The sequence below is a fragment of the Macaca thibetana genome, chromosome 3 (genome assembly GCF_024542745.1).
Source record: "Macaca thibetana thibetana isolate TM-01 chromosome 3, ASM2454274v1, whole genome shotgun sequence".
Classification (NCBI taxonomy): domain Eukaryota; kingdom Metazoa; phylum Chordata; class Mammalia; order Primates; family Cercopithecidae; genus Macaca; species Macaca thibetana.
Genome location: NC_065580.1, coordinates 43189854 through 43213142, shown reverse-complemented (window position 1 = coordinate 43213142; position 23289 = coordinate 43189854). Strand labels below are relative to the sequence as shown.

Sequence of the window (23289 nt, the reverse complement as noted above, 5' to 3'; positions counted from 1 at the left end):
ATTCCTTTATATTACACATAAATATTCATATGATCAAAACTTTGTTCTTAAGAAAACTAAAAATTTTAAGAGAGCAGGAACTAGAAATATATGTACAAAATTTAAGTGTGAAACTGTATGGGTAGTGAAATTCTAGGTGATTTTTTTCTACTTTTCTGTACTTCCCTATTTCTTTTTTTTTTTTTTTTTGAGACCGAGTCTCGCTCTGCAACCCAGGCTGGAGTGCAGTGGCGCGATCTCAGCTCACTGCAAGCTCCGCCTCCCAAGTTTACGCCATTCTCTTTCCTCAGCCTCCTGAGTAGCTGGGACTACAGGCGCCCGCCACCACGCCCGCGTAGTTTTTTGTATTTTTAGTAGAGACAGGGTTTCACCGTGTTAGCCAGGATGGTCTCGATCTCCTGACCCCATGATCCGCCCACCTCAGCCTCCCAGAGAGCTGGGATTACAGGCTTGAGCCACGGCGCCCGGCTTGTACTTTCCTATTTCTATCCTGAGCCCAGTTTTATTTTTTTAATCTTATTTTTAAACCCTTTCATATTTTCACCTTATAATAATGAGAAAGTGGTATAGTCATTATTATGAATTGACAGGAGCATTCAGAAAAATATCTAACGATAGCCATGTGTCAGCTAAACAACTGCCAAGTCTGTCAAAATCCCTTTTGCAAAATATACCACATACTTTCAAAATTTTACACCTTCAGTCTAGTTACCATAGTTAATATTGTACTATTGTTTCTGTAAGGACAACTTTAAGCATTTCAAATCTGCCATTTAAAAGCCTATGAATGTAGTTTTGCCTGGCAGTAGTCTTTATATTTACTATGCTATGATGTGGCTTCTAATACATTTTCCTCATGTGGCCTATATATAAACTGATTTAATATTTCCCTCATGTTAAACAATAGTAAAGATTGCTGTACAGTGCTTATTTTTCCTTTTATTTCACTTACACAAACTACTCCTTAAATCCCTTAACATGCATTAACCCAGATAAATAGCCTCTACAAAGTATTTTGCATTTAAATTAGCTGGTTTGGGGTACAATATTGTAGTAGTTACTTTAGTTTAATTCTGTTATGCTGACATTTTTAGCATTATTTTAATTGTACTACCATAAAATAATTTTTCAGTCATATAAAAAAGATTAAGATTGGTAATAAAGATTACACATATTACTAATTATATTGCTATGAGCTTTAAAGTTGTAAAATAACATTTCATTAAAATGCCGGTGGTAATTTTTTTAGGGTAGCTATTTAGATTATCCTACTGTTCTAAATTAATCCTTTTTAATCTGTATACTTTTATGAAATACATTATTAAGAACACTTTCAGTTTCACAAATATGAATGATCTTTCACACTATGCAACTGAATGCCAAAGAACATTGTATACCTACAATTGGAAAATATCTCCTGTTCTAAGAAGAGTATGTTAAATGAGAATTTACAACATGCATTAACTAATTCATTTTTTACTTTTCATCCATTCATTCCAAAAGCCTCACTGAAGCACTTACTCTTGTGTTATATCAAGAATATAAAAGAAGTCATAGATGTGATCCCAAGGTTATAGGAGTTTACAATTTATTGGGCAGTATTAGTATCAACTATAGCAACAACAACTATAATGATAATAATATTAAGCAACAGATACCAGGCACTGTGCTAAACAATTTACATATATTATTTTATTCCATTCTTGTTATAACCTTAGGAGATAGGTACCATTAGTTGGTAACCCCATTGCACTATATAGGTGAAGAAGCCACTAAAATTTAGAGAGTGTAAATGGCGTGCCTATTATCATTCAGCTACTGAGAGAAATAAGTGGAATACACAGCCTGTCTTCCTAAGCATTATAAAATCGGTTCCTGAGTAAATAACTGAAATGTTTACAATGCAAAGCAAAAGCTCCATAATACATGCAATGAAATTAAAAAGCAGTGGCTTTAAAAAACATATTGAAAGAGATAGTGATTTTAAGTCAGCTGTTGGAAGGAGTGATAGTCCTACACAGCAGGCAAAGGAAAGAAAATCTCAAACAGAAAAGATCAAGATGAAACAAGACAAGAAGTTGTGAGACAGTCACAAATGTTACTCATGCAAAAGAAGTCATAAATACTTTTCTCAAAGCAAGAACACCATCTCCTCTTCAGGCCACTCTATACAGAGTCAGAATAAAATATAGTATGGGACTAACTCTAATTCTCCCTAAATTATTGATTATCTGTGAGGAATTACAAAAGTTTAGCAGGCAAGAGTGAGGACTGGGTTGGATGTTATCTGTTCAACATCTGCAGACTAAGCAGAAGAGTCTAAAAACTTGGTGTAGCATGGGAAGATTCAATGAAATGTGATTATGCTGTTCCCCAGAAAAAAATCTCTTTGTGGACTTTGTCTTGCAACATGGCTACCAGCTCAGCCACAGTAGCATAAGGAACAAGGCAGTCTTGAGGCCCTCATTCCAGAACCTAGCTCATGACCATTTCTAGATATATCCAGGGCCAGAAGGGAGCCTACTTCCTTGAAGGGAAGGATCTAGTCATGGCAGGATCTTTAAAATGCTAATTAGACCATGGGCCCTGAATAATCAGCAGTACTACCCAGGCAGTACTTGCGATGGGCCTTGAGTGAGACTCAGAGACATGCTGGCTTAGGTGTGATCCAACGTATTCCCAGCTATGGTGGGTTTGGGGAGAGACTCCTTCTGCTCGAGAAAAGGAGAGGGAAGAGTAAAGAGAACTTTGTCTTGTGTCTTAAGTAACAGCTAGCCACACTGGGGTAGAGCACCCAGCGAGCTCTTAGAGTCCTCAATTCCAGAACTTAGCTATCAGACAGCATTGCTGGACATTCTCTTGGCCAGAGGTAAGACCACTAAACGGAGAGTCCTGAAGCTGGCAGCATTCACCACAAGTTGACTGAAGAAACCTTGGGTCTTGAGTAAACGTTAGGAGTAACCAGATAGTACACACTGCAGGCCTGGGGCAGTAGTAGCTTTGGGAGAGTCCGTAGCTTGTAAAAAGGAAAAGAAAGAGTGGGAAGAACTTTGTCTTGTGGATTGGGTGTCAGCTCAGCTGCAGTAGAAAAGAGAATCAGGTAGATTCCTAAGGTTTTCAACTATAGGCCCTGGCTCCCAGCTGGCATCTCTGGACTAGCATGGGGAGGGGGATCTCATCACCATGAGGGTAAGGACACAATTCTGGCTGACTTTACTACCTGCTGATGGTAGGGCATTAGGGCCTTGAGAGAAACATAAGTAGTAGTCAAGCAATGGTTACCATGGGCCTTGGGCAAAACTCAGTGCTGTGCTGCCTTCAGTTCTGACACAGCATAGTCCTATTGGTGGTGGCCAGAGGGGTGCTTGTGTCATTCCTCCCCAAGATCTAGGTAGCTCAGCACACACAGAGGGATTCCATTTGATTGAGAGACTGTAAGAGAAAAGTACCAGAGTCCTTGCTAGGCAACACACAGAATTCTTCTGGATCTTATCTAAGACCACCAAGGTGGTACATGCATGAGTCTGCAAGAGCCACAGCATTACTAATCTTTAGCTGCCTCCTAATGCAGTTACCACTGCGGTGACCAAGAACTTAGATTACAACATCCAAGTCCTTTTAAATACCTGGAATGCCTTCCCAAGATGGACGGGTACAAACCAGCCCAGACTGCAAAGAATAAAATGAATACCTAACTCTTCAATGCCCAAACACCAACAAACATCCACAAGCATAAAAACCTTACAGGAAAATATGACCTCACCAAATAAACTAAATAAGTCATCAGGAACAAATCTTGGAGAAACAGAGATATGTGACCTTTCAGACAGGGAATTCAAAATAGATTTGAGAAAACTCAATGAAATTCAAGACAAAATGGAGAAGCAATTCAGAATACTATCATGTAAATTTAACAAAAAGAATCAAGCAAAAATTCTGGAGGTTAAAAGTTCAATAGGAATGCTGAAGAACACATCAGAGTCTCTTACCAGCAGAATTCATCAAGCAGAAGAAAGAATTATTGAACTTGAAGACAGGATATTTGAAAATACATGGTCAGACGAGACAAAAGGAAAAAGACTAAAAAAGAATTAAGCATGCCTACAGGATCCAGAAAATAACCTCCAAAGGGAAAATTTAAAAGTTATTGGCCTTAAAGAAGAGGTAGAGGAAGAGACAGGGATAGAAAATTTATTCAAATGGGTAATAATACAGAACTTCCCAAACCTAGAGAAAGATATCAATATTCAAGCACAAGAAGGTACTAAAACACCAAATAGATCTAACCCAAAGAAGGCTACCTCAAGACGTTTAATAATCAAACTACCAAAGGTCAAGAATAAAGAAAGGATCCTAAAATGAGAAAAACAAAAATTTTATGCAATCAGTGGTAAGTTGTCATCAGTTTAAAATAATGGGTTATAAGATGGTATTTGCAAGCCTCATGGTAACTCAAATGAAAAAACATTCAGCAGATACACAAAAAAGAAAAAGCAAGAAATTAAAACATACCACCAGGGAAAACTACCTTCTCTAAAAAGAAGACAGAAATAAAGGAAAGAAGGAAGAGAAACAGAAAACAGAGCAGAAAAAAGTAACAAAATGGCAAGAGTAATTTCTTCCTTATTAATAATAAAATTGAATGTAAATGGAATAAACTCTCCAATCAAAAAAAATAGAGTGGCTGAATGGATTAAAAAAAACATGCAACAATCTGTAGTCTACAAGAAACTCACATTAGTTATAAAGATACACATAGAATTAAAAGAAAGGGATTGAAAAATGTATTCCATGCAAATGGAAACCCAAAATAGCAAGAGTCACTATACTGATATCAGACAAAGTAGATTTCAAGACAAAAGGTGTAAGAAGGGACAAAAAGGTCATAATGTAATGATAATGTAGCCAATCAACAAGAAGATATAACAATTATAAATATATATATGTGCCCAAAACTGGAGCATCCAGATATATAAAACAAATATTATTAGCGCTAAATAGAGAGACCCCAATGCAGTAACAACTAGAAACTTTAACACCCTACTTTCAGCATTGAGCAGAATATCCACACAGAAAATCAATAAAGAAATATCAGACTTAATCTGAACTATAAACCAAATAAACCTAATAGACATTTACAGAACATTTCATTCAATGGCTGCAGTATACACATTCTCCTCAGCACATTGATCATTCTCAAGGACAGACCACATAACAAGTCTTACAAATTCATGTAAGTCTTTAAAACTTTTTAAATATTGTTATCATGTCAAGTATTTTCTCTGGCCACAATGAAATAAAACCACAAATCAACAACAAAAGGAATCCTGGAAACCATACAAACACATGGAAATATGGAAATATGCTCCTGAATGACCAGTGGGTAAATTAAGAAATTAAGAAGGAAATTTAAAAATTTCTTGAAACAAATGATAATGAAAACACAATATACCAAAATGTATGAAATACAGTAAAAGCAGTACTAAGAGGAAAGTTCATATGTATAAGCACCTAAATGAGAAAAGCAGAAACATTTCAAATAAACAATCTAACAATGCATCTTAAAGAAATAGAAAAGCAGGAGAAAGTAAACCCCAAATTAGTACAAGAAAAGAAGATCAGAACAGAAATAAATAAAATTGAAATGAAAGAAACCATACAAAAGATCAACAAAATGAAAAGGTGTTTTCTTGAAAATATAAAATCAACAAACCTTTAGCCAGGCTAACTAAGAAAAAAAGAGAGAAGACACAAATAAATGAAATGAGCAATGAAAAAGGAAACATTACAACTGATATCACAGACATTCAAATGATTATTAGGGCTACTGTGATATGAGCAAGTATATGCCAATAAATTTGAAATATCTAGGAGAAATGGACAAATTCCTAGACATGCACAACGTACCAAGATTGAACCACGAAGAAATCCAAAATCTGAACAAATAATAAGTAGCAAGATCAAAGCCATTATAAGTCTCCCAGCAAAAAAAAAAAAAAAAAAAAAAAAAAAAAAAAAAAAAAAAAAAGCCTATGGCTTCACTGCTTAATTTTACCAAACACTTAAAGAATTCATACCAATACTGCTCAAACTTTCTGAAAAATAGAGGAGGAGGGAAAACTTCTAAACCCATTCTACAAGGTCAGTATTACCCTGATATCAAAAACAGACAAAGATATATCAAAAAAAGAAAAGTACAGGCCACTATCCCCAATGAACATTGATGCAAAAATCCTCAACAAAATACTAGCAAACCAAATTCAACAACACATTAAAAATATACTTCATCATGACCAAAAGGGATTTATCCCAAGGATGTAAAGATGGTCAAACATATGCAAATTAATGTGACACATCATATCAACAGAATGAAGAACAAAAACTACATGATCATTTCAATTGATATGGAAAAAAGCATTTGATAATATTGAACACTTCAAGATAAAAACCCTCAAAAAACTTAATATAGAAGCAACTTACCTCCATACAATAAAAGCCACATAGAACAGACCCAGAGATAGTATCATACTGAGCAGGAAAAAACTGAAATCCTTTCCTCTAAGATCTGGAACACAACAAGGATGCCCACTTTCACCACCACTATTCAACATGGTACTGGAAGTCCTAGCTAAAGCAATCAAACAAGAGAAAGAAATAAATGGCATCCAAATTGGAAAGGAAGAAGTAAATTTATCTGTGTTTGCAGATTAAATGATCCTACATTTGGAAAAATTTAAAGACTCCACATAAAAAAACTATTAGAACAGATAAATAAATTCAGTAAAGTTGCAGGATACAGAATCAACATACAAAAACCAGTAGCATTTCTGATTTAAATGTATGCCAACAGTGAACAATCTGGAAAAGAAATCAAGAAAGTAATCCCATTTGCAATAGCTACAAATAAAATAAAATACCTAGGAATTAACCAAAGAAGTGAAAGATCTCTACAATGTAAACTGTAAAACATTAATGCAAGAAATTTAAGAGGACACAAAAAAGTCCTCTTCATATTCCATGTTAATGAATTGGAAGAATCAATAATATTGTTAAAGTGTCCATATTACCTAAAGTAATCTACAGATTCAATGCAATCCCTATCAAAATACCAATGACATTCTTCACAGAAATAGGAAAAAAAAAAAGAAAACAGTCCTAAAATTTATACAGAAACACAAAACACTCCGGATATCCAAAGCTATCCAGAGCAAAAATAAACTGGAGGAATCATATCACTTGACTTCAAATTATACTTCAGAGCTATAGTAACAAGAACAGCATTGTACAGACACATAAACCAATGAAACAGAACAGAGAACCCGGAAACAAATCCATAAATGTAAAGTGAACGCATTTTAGACAAAGGTGCCAACAACACATATTGGGGAAATGACAGTCTCTTCAATAAATGATGCTGGGAAAACTAGATATTCATATACAGAAAAAAATGACAATATGCCCCTATCTCTTACCATATACAAAAATCAAATCCAAATGTATTGGAGATTTAAATCTATCCCGAGGTCAGGAGATCGAGACCATCCTGGCTAACACAGTGAAACTCCATCTCTACTAAAAATATATATATATAAAAAAATTAGCTGGGCGTGGTGGCAGGCGCCTGTAGTCCTAGTTACTCAGGAGGCTGAGGCAGGAGAATGGCATGAACCTGGGAGACAGAGCTTGCAGTGAGCCGAGATCGCGCCACTGCACTCCAGTCTGGGTGACAGAGCAAGACTCTGTCAAAAAAAAGAAAGAAAGAAAGAAAAGAAACAAGTGGGTAGTTGTACCAAAACATTCTGAAGGATGCCATCAACTCCATGATTCTCTATTTTATAAGATTGTCAACTTGCATCATATCTCCTTTCATATTGTGATAACATCCTACAAATGCTTTTAAATGTAATTTCATACTTCTATAGGCTTATATTAATTTTAGCTTCTTTTAAAATGTTTTCTATACAGAAAGCATACAATAATGGTAAAAGCCCTCAACTAATTCTTTCAACATTCACTCAGCAAACACTGAATGAGAGTTTGTGCTTTGTTAAAGCCAGTCTCAAGGGAAAGTGATTCCTCTCCAGAAAGCTTGGCTGTGACCTATATGTCACCACCCACCTGGAGGCCACTTATCTAAACCGAGGGCAAAGAACCTGGGAGGAGATGACTCCGCTTCTTGGGTACTGGCCTTTTGAAATTCAAAACTAACAAGTGATGGCAAACATCAGACAAGCAATTATCTCAATAACAAGATTTTTTTATTATTATGACTAGCCAATCAAATTAACAAAGCAAACATGGGTGGCTACCTAATAAGCCTGTTTAAACCATCAGCAAGAATATGACCAGAAATATTTACAGGCAGAAATAGATTTACTCTAAGTAATTACCTGGTGATAGTAAATAAAAACATATACAACATCATCAAATACATACACACATGCATGCACATAGGCACATACACATATCAAAAAGCAAGACCATTCCATTTACTATAATATGACAGTCCTTATTTAATTTTGTTAATTTTATACTAAGCTTGAATTTAATAAATGAACTGAAACTTTGAGCTTCAAAAGTGAGTAATAGGTAACTATTCATTATGGTCTTGGTATCAGAGGTATATAAGAGGAAATCTATTTTGGGGGGCTTATGAAACTACTACCTCCTAGGTACCAACTCATAAAAGCCACATGACATTTGTTAATGTTCTGCAGTAAAGATTAATAACTCATTTCTTCAAATCTTTCTTTCCTCACAGCAGTCTGTGGATATGATATACCCATAAATCTCATCTTGACTAAAACTTAAATTATACAGTCAAGCTTGTCTGATTGAGATATAACTACTGAACTAAAGTAGAGCCCGGTTCATCAAAAGTTTTACTTAGGTTTCTGAATAACTGTCAGCATATTTCAGCCGAGTATTATATAATCCAAAGCTATTTAATGGATAATAATATAAAATGTGATTGTAACATATTCCTTCAGTCCCAATCATTTGAATTTGGATAATTCCACTGGTGTGTCTTTGAGAAAAGATCCACACTTAAAAGACTAAAAAGAAATGAATACTATTAAGCAGAGTTTTTCTAATTCAATAGTGTTCTAGCAGTAAAATTCTTGCACCCGACGAACACTTGAATTTGGTCTATAAAGTCAAAGCTTCCCTTACAATTTCATCTACCTCCATTTATACATGCATTGATTTGTTTTTTTTATGATAGTTTCTCAGTAAAATTATCATGTTATACCTTTAAAAGAAACAAAACAAATACCAGCAATAACCATGGTTTGCTTAGGCTGATCCATTTTTTAAGAGTATGAGTAATTTTTTAAGACATAAACTGGAATTAAGAATCACATCAGAGACTGACAACTTCATTTTGGCCTCAAAACAATACAACAGCCATGCACATACTAAAGTCAACTGTTCCCATCATCAATAACCAAAATAAGTTAATGTGAAACATTCAGAAAATGTAAGCAATGATACTTAAAATACACTTGACAATGTGCTCACAGTTTAGCATTAATTGAATCTGCAAATATTTTTGAGTGTCTACTACATATCATGTTTCATATTACTAAAATGGACTTGAGATATAACAAAACAAAACAGATATAACCCACTCTTCAAAGAATTCACAGTATATTAGGGGAGATAAATATTTAAACATGTAACTATAACACAATGTGACAAACTCTTGAAAGTAAAACGTGTCATAATCAAGCAGAAACTAGATAAAACAGGAACAAGTCATTCAAGTGAAAGTCAGTTCTTGCTAGTAATTTTACTGATTGATTCATTTAACAAATATATGCATGCCTATATACGATAGGCACTTGAGTGGCCAGAGTGGTAGGCACTTGAGTGGACAGAGTGGTAGGCACTTGAGTGAGCAGAGTGGTAGGCACAGTCAAACATGGTCTCTCTCCTCACGTAGCTTATAGGCAGGGGCAGATGGAAGAGACAGAGTTTAATCAATCACACAAATGACTATAAATGGTACAAATGATAGGAAGGAGAAATGCACAGGACTTTGAGCACGTAGGAAAAGGACATTATCTACACAGAGGTCAGGGAAGACTTCCCTGAGGATGGGATGATAGGGCTCGAACAGGAGGGTGAACAGGAAGTAATCACATCAAGAGTATAGTAAAAAGCACTTCGGAGAGATGGAGGAGTATATGCAAAGATCCTGTGGTGAAAGGAAGCAAGGTGAGAAAAACCCACTGAAAGGAGAGAATGGAGCTAGAGCAGAAAAATGATGACATGGTCCGAAGGGGCTGTAGAGACTAATAGGACCAGCCCATGCAATCCTTTAGGTATATAAAGGTGTCTTATTTTCTTCAATAAAAGGAGGGGCAAGTAAAAGTTTAGTCAGATAAATACTGAAGAGTAAATGAGGGAGTCCAAGAAAGAAAAAAGCATTACTTGAATGAGGGTCATGTGATGAGGGTAAAGTTGTGATGTGGAGACAAATAGCTGGATTCAAGAGATGTTTAGAAACAGATTAAGGAATGATACCTGAGTTCCTGGCTTAAGTAATTGAATGAATAGTGATGTCCTTTACTGAGAAGACTGGTGTTTAGGAAAGAATAGAGAATCATTAATTTGGTTTTAAACATACTGAGTTTTTGAAGCCTTGAAGATGTCCAGGAGGGGAAATGAAATAGGTAGCTAGACGTGTGTGTCTGGAACTCGGAAGTGATGTATGGGCCATTATAATTTACATGACATCCACACTTCAGTGACAGGTGAGATGGACATTGAAGGAAGAACCTACTTGGAAGACAAGAAGGCTTAGAACTAAATATGATGGATTCCTAACTTCTAATTACACATAGGAAAATCTATTCTGATATTAAACTTTATTTCCCCCCTTCTCCTTATTGAGTATTTTTGCACATTTTGCAAAATTGTTGTTTAAAGTCTGTGCATGTTATGCTGCCAGGTAAGTAAGTTATCCTTAATTAAATAATTATTAGTTTGCCCTATTTCAGAAATTATGCATTCAACCCTTTGATATAGATATACCTTTATTTTCCTAATCCAACACTATTATAACTCTCATGTTAGCAATCCTCAACCCCTTATCTGCAGCCCTAAAATCCAAAAAGCCCTGAAAACCAGAGGGATTTGTTAAATCAGCACAAGCCCATTAGATGACAAAATCATTCAGGAAATAAAGTAAAGCTATTTACAGTCTTTCTTTATTCCAGTTAGAGAAAATATTCATATGCTTTGCAGCAGATGTATTAATATGTTAGATTATGGGATGCTCCCTTAGGCCCTTCTGGAGTGTCAAGTAATAAATAATGTTGCACCACATTACTTTTCTAAATCTAAAATATTGAGAACTCCAAAACACATCTAACCCTAGGATTTTGGATAATACATTTTGCACCTCTTTTTGTTTATTGAGTAAATAGCACCTGGAAAAAACTATCCTGAAAGCTTTGAATATATATTATCTCATTTAATTTCATGACCTCATAAGATGTCATGATATCATAAAACTCAAATAGGTCTCCACAATTATTTTTTAAAACTTCTCTGTATATAAAATTGTTTATTCTTTTTATAAATTATAATATATCAAAAACTCAAATTCAAATTGATTGTATGCTATCTATTGAAGAAATCACCTGAAGAACTGTCCTTTCCAATTCAACAAACCAACTGAATGAATGAAACATATATCCTTTTAATAAGAATTAATTGTCCGAGTATTAACAATATTATATGTTTATATTACTAAGCATATTTATATTTAGAACTTATGAATTGATGTGTTTTGACATTTGCCCTTCCAAATCTCATGCTGAAACGTTACCTCCAGTGTTGGAGGTGGACCTAGTGGGAGGTGTTTTGGTCATGGGGGTGGATCCCTCATCACCGGCTTGGTGCCATTCTCATGGCAATGAGTGAGTTCTCACTAGATCACTTCACAACAGAGCTGGTTGTTTAAAAGAGCTTGGAAACTCCTCTTCTGTCTCTTTGTCTGTCTCTTGCCATGTGACACACCTGCTCCCTCTTCCCCTTCTGCCATGATTGTTAAGCTCCCTGCAGCCTCAGCCAAAGCAGGTGCTGGCACTATGCTTCCTGTATGATCTGCAGAACCATGAGCCAAAATAAACCTCTTTTCTTTATAAATTACCCAGCCTCAGGTATTCCTTTATAGAAATGCAAATTGGACTAACACATGACTGTATTTAAATAAGTTAATATTACAGTTTATATGCTTTTTAGAAGCTTAAGGCCATCTACAATTCAACAGTTTCCTATAAAAGTGCAAATGTACAAGTTAATTGCTTCAACTAGATTCAGTAAAATTTCTTTAAATTTCTATTCAAAAAAGTTTATCTGATTGCATTAGAGCTTAAACATTAATATTTATTAAGAAGGCTTTTATAAAGCAAAAGACATTTTCCTTCAGAAATCAACAATTGTGTTTAGATGATGTTTTACACTTCACAGATACTTTTAAGTTAAAACAAAGCTCTCATGTCATGCTTAAATGTACTATTTTTCATCCTCAGTATAGTGACCTTTTGATATCACTTTCATTATGAAGTTGTGAATGTTCTTTCAAGGATGCAGAGAATAAAGGAGAAACAAGACTGACTTCTTTAGAAAGTCATATTTCAAATATCGGAAAAGTCATCAATGCACTTTTTAAAAAAATCTACATGCTCTAAAATAGATCTAAAGCCATAAATGGGAACATCTGGGATAAAAACCCAAAACTTACTGTAATATTTGCCGTCTCTTATAAAATTCTGTTGCAAATATACTGTATTTATTATTTGTATTATATCCTAATGCTGGATATGGAATATCAATGCACCGTCAGCCTATTCAGATATTAAAAAATGAATTCACAGGCTACAAAATATAGTTGAATTTATAACAAAGAAACTTATACATTTTCATAAGAATAAAAGGATTATCAAGGTTTATTTCTGAAAAAAAAAAAAAAACCCAAACAATTCAAATGGTCTTATACTATCTTAGGCTGGAAAACTTTTTATATCCTTATTTTATGGGTTGATGTATGATCATCAATTAATGAAGTCATTTTTATCATAATAAAATGTCATGATTAGAACTGCAGTATTCTAGTCTAACCATTTTCTAAAGAATATGATTGGGGCATTTTAGGTAGTTAAATATTAAAATAATCTAATTGAAAATGAGACTTTTCGATTATTCATTTTGATTGACAAACTGCAGAAAAATGGGTTTCTTTCCTAAGTACATTTCTATTACTCAGTTTTGGTAGATATTACCAGTACTTCTGAGTAAAAGGTAAAATATACCTGTCTTTGTCTTACTTAACTAATAAATACAATTATTCTTGAATTTTTATGTTTTAAATGCACCTGTCATTATGGCATCTACATCAATCAAATTCCTCAAGTACTATGCTTCTTGAGGAAGGAAAGGTGTTCAGTTACGTGGTTGTCATAGCTCCATTTTCCCCTTGTAACCAAACAACAATGTTCTTTAGAATTAAAGAAGCACACTTTTGATTTAAATTATTTATAGTTATAAAAAGAACATTAAACTGGAGCAGCAATTCATTGAGAAGACTGATCACAGGACCTGATGGACTAACTGAAAGCCTCAGAAAGCAAAACAATAGCCACAGTCATGAGGTGAGCATTCCAGTGACTTAACTTCTACTTTCATTTCATCTATTAAAAAATACTGGACCTCAGATGAATTATCAGACTTATTCACAATCACACAAGCAACAAGTGAACTAAACTGCATGTATTTTGATTGTAATAGGGTATTCTTTCAACTGTAAGTTACTTATTATCAGTTAATAAGTATAATGAAGTTTAAATCCACTCTTCATTACTAGGAAAAAAATGTGTTCTATATAGATAAACAAATATGAATCAACTGACTTCACTTTCTGGTAGGTGCTTTCTTCCACTTTAGTCTCTAGATTATGTAATAAAAATACACTGAAGAAACCCAGCCTTCTTCTCCAGGAGAAATTTTAGTTTCTTGAGACCATCTTTACTATTATCTAAATGCTTGATTTCCTGAAAAACTTCTAACTCCCTTTCACAAGAAAGAAGAATGAACAAAGAGAGAGGGAGCAGGAGGCAGAAAATAATATTTTTTTCAGCTTGGCTTATCCTGCATAAATATCATGATTACGCTATTTATTATCTGTAAACTTCTTTCTTTGAGAGGTAATTTTAAGAAATGAACAAGTGTATATAAAATGTTGGAAACAACTAAAATGATAGAAAATTTATTTGTAAGATTTTTCGTTTGTCTCAAATACTTTTGAGAGATACAGAGAAAATAAAAATGCTAGATAATGTTGTAACTTTTGAATATATGGAAAATGTTTCACTGTAACTTCATAGAGGAGGACCCAAAATTCTGTTTTCCATACTAATTTGAGCTTACAAACCAACCTAAAAAAAGAAAAAAAAAATCATTGAAAATTTACAAATTAAAACAAAAATATTTTTGAAAATGTATTTGTTTTAGCCCTTTTAATCTTTTTCTAGTTACTTGCAATTTCTTTGTAGCAGGTAAAATAATACCTCCCCACCAAAGATGTCCACATCTTACCCTAGAACCTGTGGATAAGTACATTTACATTATACAAGGAGTTTTGTATGTGTGATTAAGTTACAGACCTTGAGATGGATAGATTATCCCGGATTATCGTGCATGGCCTAATATAATCTCAAGGGTTCTTATAAGAGGGTAACGGGAGGACCAGAATCAAACAGAAGGTGTGACTGTGGAAGTAGGTATCAGAGTGATGTGGAGCATTGAATCAGAGTGTGGGCAGCCTCTAGACACTGGAAAACGCAGGCAAGCACATATTTCTCTAGAGCCTCCAACAAGGATCTAAAACTTCCTGACACTTTGATTTCAGCCCAGTGAAACTCATTTCAAAATTCTCTTCTCTACAACTGTAAGATAATAAATTTGTGTTGTTTTAACCACTAAGTTTGTGGTAATTTTGTTACAGCAGCAATAGAAAACTAATATATACTTATTATATATCATTATAAATATTTTATTTATAATATAATTATAAATTATTAGAATTCTAACATATAAATCTGAGTTTTATTTTCTCATTCTTATAGCACTTGGAATGTTGCTGATGGCTTCTAACAAACACGTTTCCTGGAAATGCTGATGCCATGGTATTTCCCCATCATAACTGAAGTAACTTGAGGAAAATTCTGACAAAGGTCAGTTTCCTAAATCAAATGCCTTGAATCAATCCCTCAATGTTATTAAATGCTCTAGTAGTAGAAGTTATAAAGGAAAAAAGTTATCTCTCTTTTTCTCCCTTTCTTTCTCAGTATGATCTGAAGAAAGTGTAGATGAGAATAAATTAAAATAGAAAATAAAGCAGAAGCTAGCACTACCTTAAGCTTTGTTCTTAAAGCCCGATGACACACTTGAGGCTATTAGTAGGATAATAATGTGATCAATTAGCATTTCAGAAATATCCTTCAGGCAATAATATAAAGGGGGAGTTATTGAAAGACCTTACTGGGCAAAAGGACAAAAAAAAAAAAAAAAAAAAAAAAAAGAAGAAGAAGAAGATTTGTGAGCCAAATACTACCAATAATGTATAGGAATTAAAGGAAAATGTGTATAAGACTTCTGATTGATTTATACATGTGATGAAGGGAAAGGAAGATTCACATATTGTGTATTTCTATGAAATGGGAAGCAGAGCAGAAGATGGCACCAAAAAAAGGAATAAAAGTGAAAGCAAAATGTTGAAGGAAAGAAGGAGAATTCAGTATTGGGCTTAATGAAATGAGAGCCTGTGGAACATGTAACGGGGAGGTCTAGTTCACAGCTAAGATGTGCAGATTTAGAGACACAAACTTGGTGGCCAGTTTACAATTCACTGCATCAGGGTTTTAGATAGTCACTCAGGATGAAGAATTAGAATTAGAAGGACAGAATGTTAAGTAAAGGACTTGAGGAGCATCAATATCCAAGGAGTGAGAGAGACTAAAAGAATCTTTAAAAAGTATTACACAAGGAAAGTCAAGACAGAACACTATCACAAAGCTAATGTAGGATAGAGTTTCAAGAAAAAAAGTGGTTAACAAAGTCAAATGCCTCAGGCATGAGGGAAGAGAAGGAGCAGAAGATATCCCTAGCAGACTGGAAAATAACTGGGTCACTGGGAACTCTCAGGAGAATTAGTTCAGGGACTTGGCGAGAACAGAAATCAACCTGCAGGAATTGGAGGAACTTGGTGAACTGTCAGTGAGGAGACCTCAGGGCTCAGACTAGGTACCTTCTCCTTTCTCTCCATGTTGAATAGGTGATCACCCAACTATCTATCCAACTTCTTCCCATACCGCTGTCTCTCTCTCCTATGCCTACTGTGGTTTTGCCATACTGCACTTTTACAGTTACTGCAATGAGACAAACACTATCCCCCAATAGAGCTTCCACACATGCTTTTCCTACTGCCTGGAATGCTCTTTCTTGGGTTCTACAAAGACCTGGCTTCTCTCTTTTCAGGAATAGGTTACAATGTCTTCTAACCACTGTTTAAATTGGTCCTTCCCTAATATATTTTTATTTCTGAACTCTCATAGTATTGGCATTTTGTGATTAGTTATTCATATATTTTATTTTATGTATTACCTGTCATACTGACTAATTCTAAGCTGCTTTAGGACAAGCAATTTGTCTCTCTATATTTATAACTGGACTTCCAGTGTTGTGCACAGCGTTTGGCAAATATTAGGTTCTTAGTAAATATTTATTAAATGAACAAATCAGCGAATGAGGAAAACAGCCAATAACAGTAATAACTACCACATATTAAGTGCTTATATATGTCAAGACCTGTTGCACACGTTTTACATGTATTAATCTTTTAATCTTCCTAACAGCCCTATGAGGTAGGAACTTTTACTATCCCATTTCAGTGATGAGTTTACTAAGATAAAGAGAAGTTAAGTAATATGCCAAGGGATGCATAGCTAGTACAGCCAGGATTTGAAGGCAGGAAGTCTGATTCCAGAGTTCATACTCTTCACCTGCTTTAAAGATTTCAGAATGCCTGATCATAATCAGAAAGAGATCTCTTGAGGACTTCAGTTATTATAGATGGCTCCAGGGTTAATGGATGAATGTGAGTGTGTGTGTGTTTATAAATGGAGAAACTTTACCAACTTTATATGCACAGACTAACATGTTATTGGAGAGAAGTAGAAGATACAAGCAAGAAAGGGTGACTGATAAAAAGCAGGTATAAGTGAGACCTAACACAAGGAACCTAGCTGTGGGGGATCATTCTTTTTCTGTGAAAGAGGAGAAAAAAATAGAGTTGAGGCTGATAAAGACATTTTAGATTTCTGGGGTAGAAGTTGAAGATTTTACGTTTTTATTAGATTTTCTCAATAAAGTTATAGGCAAATTTGTCTATTGAGTGTATGGGGAGAAATGATGACGTATGAGGTTGAATGAGAGAAGTCAAATGTACCAAATACACCAAACGGAATGGAAGATAATGGGCTAGAACAATGCCGGCTGGATAAGGTAGAGGCCCCAACTGAGATGGAAGACCACCCACTGGTTTGTAAAAGCAAGAATCTGCATGTTATTGTGGGACTATCTTCCCCCACAGCGGCTTGGAGGCTGAGCTGATAGGCTGCACTAGTCATGGATGGTTAGGTAAAACAGAACAACAGGGCAAGAAGTGACTCGAATTATGAGAACTGATTTAATCATCACAAGAAAAGGTAAAGGCTGGATGTGTAGGGAGCAATGGCCAGGCCAAAGAATGAGAAAAATATATATATATAGCCAATTAGGAGACTCCATCAGACCAAAGAGAGTGTATAGAGAGTGAGAGAGCAAGAGAGCTGGAAGGCTGAGAGCTATGGTCCAGCCAAAAACATTAGATCACTCTGAAAGCTCCTGGGCCTGGGAAACAAGGCACCCCTCAATCTGCCCTTGTTAACTTATACAACAATTTCATCTTTCCCTTCAATTGCTCACTAATTCTCTAAAGGAACAACTCAACATTCTCATAAGTGTCTGTGCTTGTATATTCTATCATAAAAGATTTATTGGTAAACTTGTCTACCAACCATACTTCCTCTTCTCAATGGGAAATTATCCCCAAAGGTTGCAGTGTCCAACATGGTTTTAGTCCTCTTTCTTAAGCTTTATAGACTATCTTACAATGAAAAAATTGCAGCCATCTTCTTAACTTTAAGCATAATGTTTTCATCAGACTAAATAAAAAATCAGTGATGTATTGCACAGATAATTTGGTTTCTAAATGTTTCCATCATTTAATAACTTTCACCATCGGTGACATAATTTATATGAGTGTTCTCTATTATTGAAACTGAATATTTTAACACACAGACACAAGATTATAAAACAAGCAGACAACTGGCATAGAATCCAAAGAGAACAGTGAAAAGAACAAATAAGACACCCATACAGTATTTTGCTATTTACAGAGCACTTTCTTAACCATTGGCTTATCTAATCCCTTCTATAATCTCTTATCTGATCCCTTATGATTAGGATTCCTTATTTGATGCATTTTATTGATGAGCTAACTAAGGCTCAGAGAGATTAAGCAACTTGTGTGCTACTTCAATAACTTGCTTAATCTAAAAATCAAACCAAGTCTACTTTCTTCTATTCTGGTGAACTCTTCAATTTTAAAAAATATATTAATAATAATAATAGCATAAATTGCTAATAAGTACTGAAAGTTTGCTATGTGTCAGGCATGCTATTTAGAGCTCTGCCCGCCTTGCTTCATTTAATCCTCACAGCAAAGCCAGTGAAGTGAGCCACCTTATTCTCTACATACTACATAATGCCTGAGAAAGTGGGGCCAGAGGATAGGTTAAGGACCTCTGAAACAAAGCAATAATTCAAATCCACACTCACTACTCACTACTGAGTCTTTGTTCCTAATCACTTAGTAATTATGAAAACAAAGATTTTGCTTTTCAAATTAACATTTTTTTTTTGAAATAATAATACCTTGTGCAGAGGAGGGAGCAATCCAATAGGCTCTGTGAACTGCTGCTAGGGAGATAAATTTGGACAGTACATTTTTATAGCTTAAGAAAATAGTTCTGAATGTGTGAAAGATTTGAAGCATCAGGATGATCACTGAAACATTATTAATAATGATTCTATAATGTAAAGTACATATAAAATTTAAATATATGCCCCAGTAGTCTCTCTATAGCATTCTTTAATCTGTGGGATTGGATTTAGTTCTCTCTTTTATTCAGGTCAAAGGGCTTCTTTGCTAAAAACAATCATAATATAATTAGAAAGCATAAACCTGCAAAGCAAAGCTAACATGCTTCCTTCCCTTGTTGTAATCACAGGACAAAATTTTTAAATAGAATACATAAAGTGACTCTAAGATAAAATGTGACTGCTTAGCAATTTTAAGAAAAGTGTCATTATTTTAAAGTTATTACTGACACTGTAGCCCTAAAATCTATCTAATCATACCATTGGATTTATTTTTTTTTTTTAAGTACAGGAGATAGCATCTAAGTCCTGAACATTTAGAAAACATATTCACAGGAAAAGTTAAAATTTTAGGCAAATTAAGGAGCAGCACATGAATAAGACTTTCAAACAGTAACAGGATCTTTCAAACTCTCAACACGAATACATTAGAATATTCAACCAACATAAAACAGACTTTATAAAAATGTGCTTACAACAGACAATAACCTCATTATGTTCTCCTCATAAAATCCAACACTATAATATGAGAATAAATCATTCCTTCCGTCCTTATAGTGTTATTTTTGTCTTGCCCAAACCTAGGAGCTTATATTAAAGTAAATTTTCTAAAGGAACATAAGAATTGATATATAAAAGCATTTCCTTTTAAAAAGCCACGCAAATAATAATTCCAACCAAATTCTCTTTCCTCTCATAAAAGGTTTTGTTTAGAGTTTGTTGTTTTCTTTCATAGCTTCTTCTTAAAAAGAACTACCATTAAAGGCAAGGTCAAGTTTGCTTACCACAAGTTACAAATGACTGAATTGGTAACCCAATATCTGAGAAGTCATTTGCTGTTATGTATCTATTATCAATGCTTCAGAAGAGTCAGGATAATGCCTTATTTGGACTTGGCCACATTAGGGGAGAGTTTCAAACTTCTTGAACTCTGTATGAGCACAGGTGAAAAATGTGATGGTATTGTAGCCTATAAATACATTGTCAGCTCTAGCAAGCAATGAGACATCTCACTCCAGAAAGTCAAATGCTGCAAGGTGTCACTTTCAAACTTCTCTCATTGGTCCCAAGAAAATAGGTATACATTTCAAATACAGTTATTTAAAGTAGATTCTGGTATAAAGACACCCACGTCCTCCAAAGTTAAATTTTCCAGTTAAACTGTCTCCAGTCAATCTGACCACTTCAACCTGACAGGCAAGCCAGTCAAATAAGCAGTCAGTGGGCCAAAATCTGTCAAAATGGTTTTCTTAACTGGTGATTGCTTTTTGACTGACTTGAGCAGTCAAGTTAATCAGAACAGTCAAACCAGGTTTCCAGTGTATACAGTTTTAGCTCTTCCTGTTTTAGTAGGTGTGCCCTGTTTATATATTTGAAGGGAGCTTTATTAAGTCATATTGTTTAAGAGAAGCAAGTCAAGAAAGTTGTGAGCACTAGTTTGACAATAAGGGCTCCCCCTAGAGTTGGTCCTGAGATTCAGCCCTGGGGAGAACAGGCTTATAGGCCCTGCTTGAGAGCTATGAAACGCACAAGGGGAAGGGGTGGCCAGGAGAAAAGCACTATAGAAGTACCCGCGTGCCCACCTCTTTACATGTCCCGGTTAGAGGACTGAGACATGTGTCCTCCAACAAGGGAGAGATAAGGGAATGGGTTCACCATATTTTTGGAGATTTATAAAAAGACACTTAGAAAGAACCCAGTGGAGAGTTTGATGACATTGATAGCCATTGTTGACAGTGGTTTTCCATTCTTAAATAGCCATTTTTGTCAAGAGAAAGAGAAATTTTAAGAATCCCCTTAATTTAAAAATGAGGTTGAGGGCAATTTAATTTCTCAGCTTTCACAAATGACAACCTTGAAATGCAGTCTAATGTGTGTTAAAAAGCATTGTTTGAGCAGCATTTAAGATTGCAGATTTGGGAATTTGCCCGCCTAGATTCAAACCTGGGCTCCCACTGACAAGCTATATGCCTTGAAGCCACATATTTCCTTCCTTGGATGTCAAGTAGCCTTCGCTTCATAATGAATAAAATTAAACAACTCAACTCCCAGAGTTATTTTGATTAATAAGTGATTAAATGTCAGTAAAATATTTTCAACTCGGTAGGGGAAGGAACACTAGCTATGGAGAAGCATGGCCCAGTTCAAGTTCACCATAACTATGAGAGCATCTTGTTCAAATAAAGTATTTTGTAATGTACTAGACTTCTTTTTTACTGGTGTCTTATGTTTAAGTTTTGCTTTAATTAATAGTTTTATCTTTAATATCTTCATAATTTATTTAAAAGTGGCACTAAAAAGCATAAAGGCTAAAGTTGCCAGGTCACCATTCCATACAGGCATTGAACTACATGCTTTACCCTCCCTTTCTCATTTAATAGCTGTGAAACCCTGTGAGGTAGATCAGGTTTACAAATGAAGATATTGAGTTTCAATCAAATTATATGGCCTGTCTGTGATCAAACAGCTGATTATGGCAGAGGTGGTTTTAAAATTAAAATGTAACCAGCTTGCTTTAAAATCTATTAAGAGCCCATAATATAACAAATACCTAATTAACAATAACAAATTTCTGGTTCTTCCAGCAAAAAAAAAGAGTGGTTTATATTGTAACTTCATGACTTCCTAAAGAGAGACACTTGTCTATTAGGCCTCTGAAGTTATTGTAAGTAAATCATAAGAACTAGAATGATTCAACACTGATCTATCACATCCAGAAACCAATCTTATTTCCACTTTCTGCAGTGCCACTTTGGATTTCAAAATAATAAAATAAAATATCTGAAAGATAAGACTCGCGTATTCCAAAGTACTTAGAGGTATAAAAGAATTCAAAGACTGATTAATTCAGCAAATAAAGATAGAACGTCTTGTTACTTGAAAATGGTTCAAGCATCAATGAGCATCCTGAAAACTGAGAAATTGTTGCGACATTAAACTGATTTCATAGTGTTTTCTTCGGTGATTTTTTGATCATTGATAGAGATAGAACTCTTTTACAATATTGTGCAAAAGAGACTCAGAAGGATCATGAATGAATCGAACCTCTAGAAAGAACTTAGGCTTCCAGCTAAAACTCACCCTCGGAGGGTGTAATCTAACATATAGCATGAACATCTCAAGAGACTTGCCCTAGGTCAGTTCATCTCTCTGTGATGCCATATCCTCTAGATGGAAATAAAAACAGTGAACTCTTTTAAATGTGCCCTATGGTCTGATTAAAGATTGAAAAGGGCTCTAAAAATCCACAGCACTCCCAGGGAAAAATGCTAAATATCATTATCATTATTACACCAAATGCCATAATTTGGTCTCCTCAGATTCCCTTTTTATGTAGATTCCATCACACTCTGACTTTTGACTTTTTGCCTCTCTGACCAAATCTCCAATGACAAAGCAAAGGGAAATGTTGAGGCAATTAGTGGGAAATGGAAGCAATTAATTCCCTTTTTTAGTGGAGACCTGGCCTCTGTGAACCAGTTTAACCAAAAATAATCAATGACCTTTCTCTGACCAAACTGAAGCAAATCTACTTGATATTTGTCACTGGTTATCCATCTACTGCTTCGACATTAATGAGTCTCTTCACTTTGCCCCTTTATTTTATGAAATAGAGCCATCTTTTCTGGTCCCATGTTACCTCTGCAACTGCTATTTTTGCAAATCTAATACAGTCAAAGTCCTCATTATCCGTGTGTAAGCCTAGAAACCATTTTTAGCAAAACCATGGTTTCTGATTTTCTTCTACCCTTCTCCCTTGAACCGTTTCCCTTTCTCTGCTATGGAGATGCGAGCTTGTTCAAAATGAACGAAAGAGAACAACAAAGATAAAGTTTAAATGTAAAAGGGTCCTAGAAAAGACTGTATATCCATCTGGGCATAAACAGCACCCAGACCGACATCTAAGTCCTTGGCCAATCATTGCTCACTATTCAGCTTTCACCTTGGGAAACTTACCTATCCTTCACAAATCTCACTTTTCTTTTCTGCACACTGGAGACAACATCACTTGCCCCA

The 23289-nt window shown here is 35.0% G+C and overlaps 1 protein-coding gene across 4 annotated transcripts in view; it reads right to left on the bottom strand.

The window, feature by feature from the left end:
- Window positions 1-23289, bottom strand: part of TFEC (transcription factor EC) — a 206313-nt gene that overhangs the window by 40510 nt on the left and 142514 nt on the right. The window lies entirely within an intron of this gene.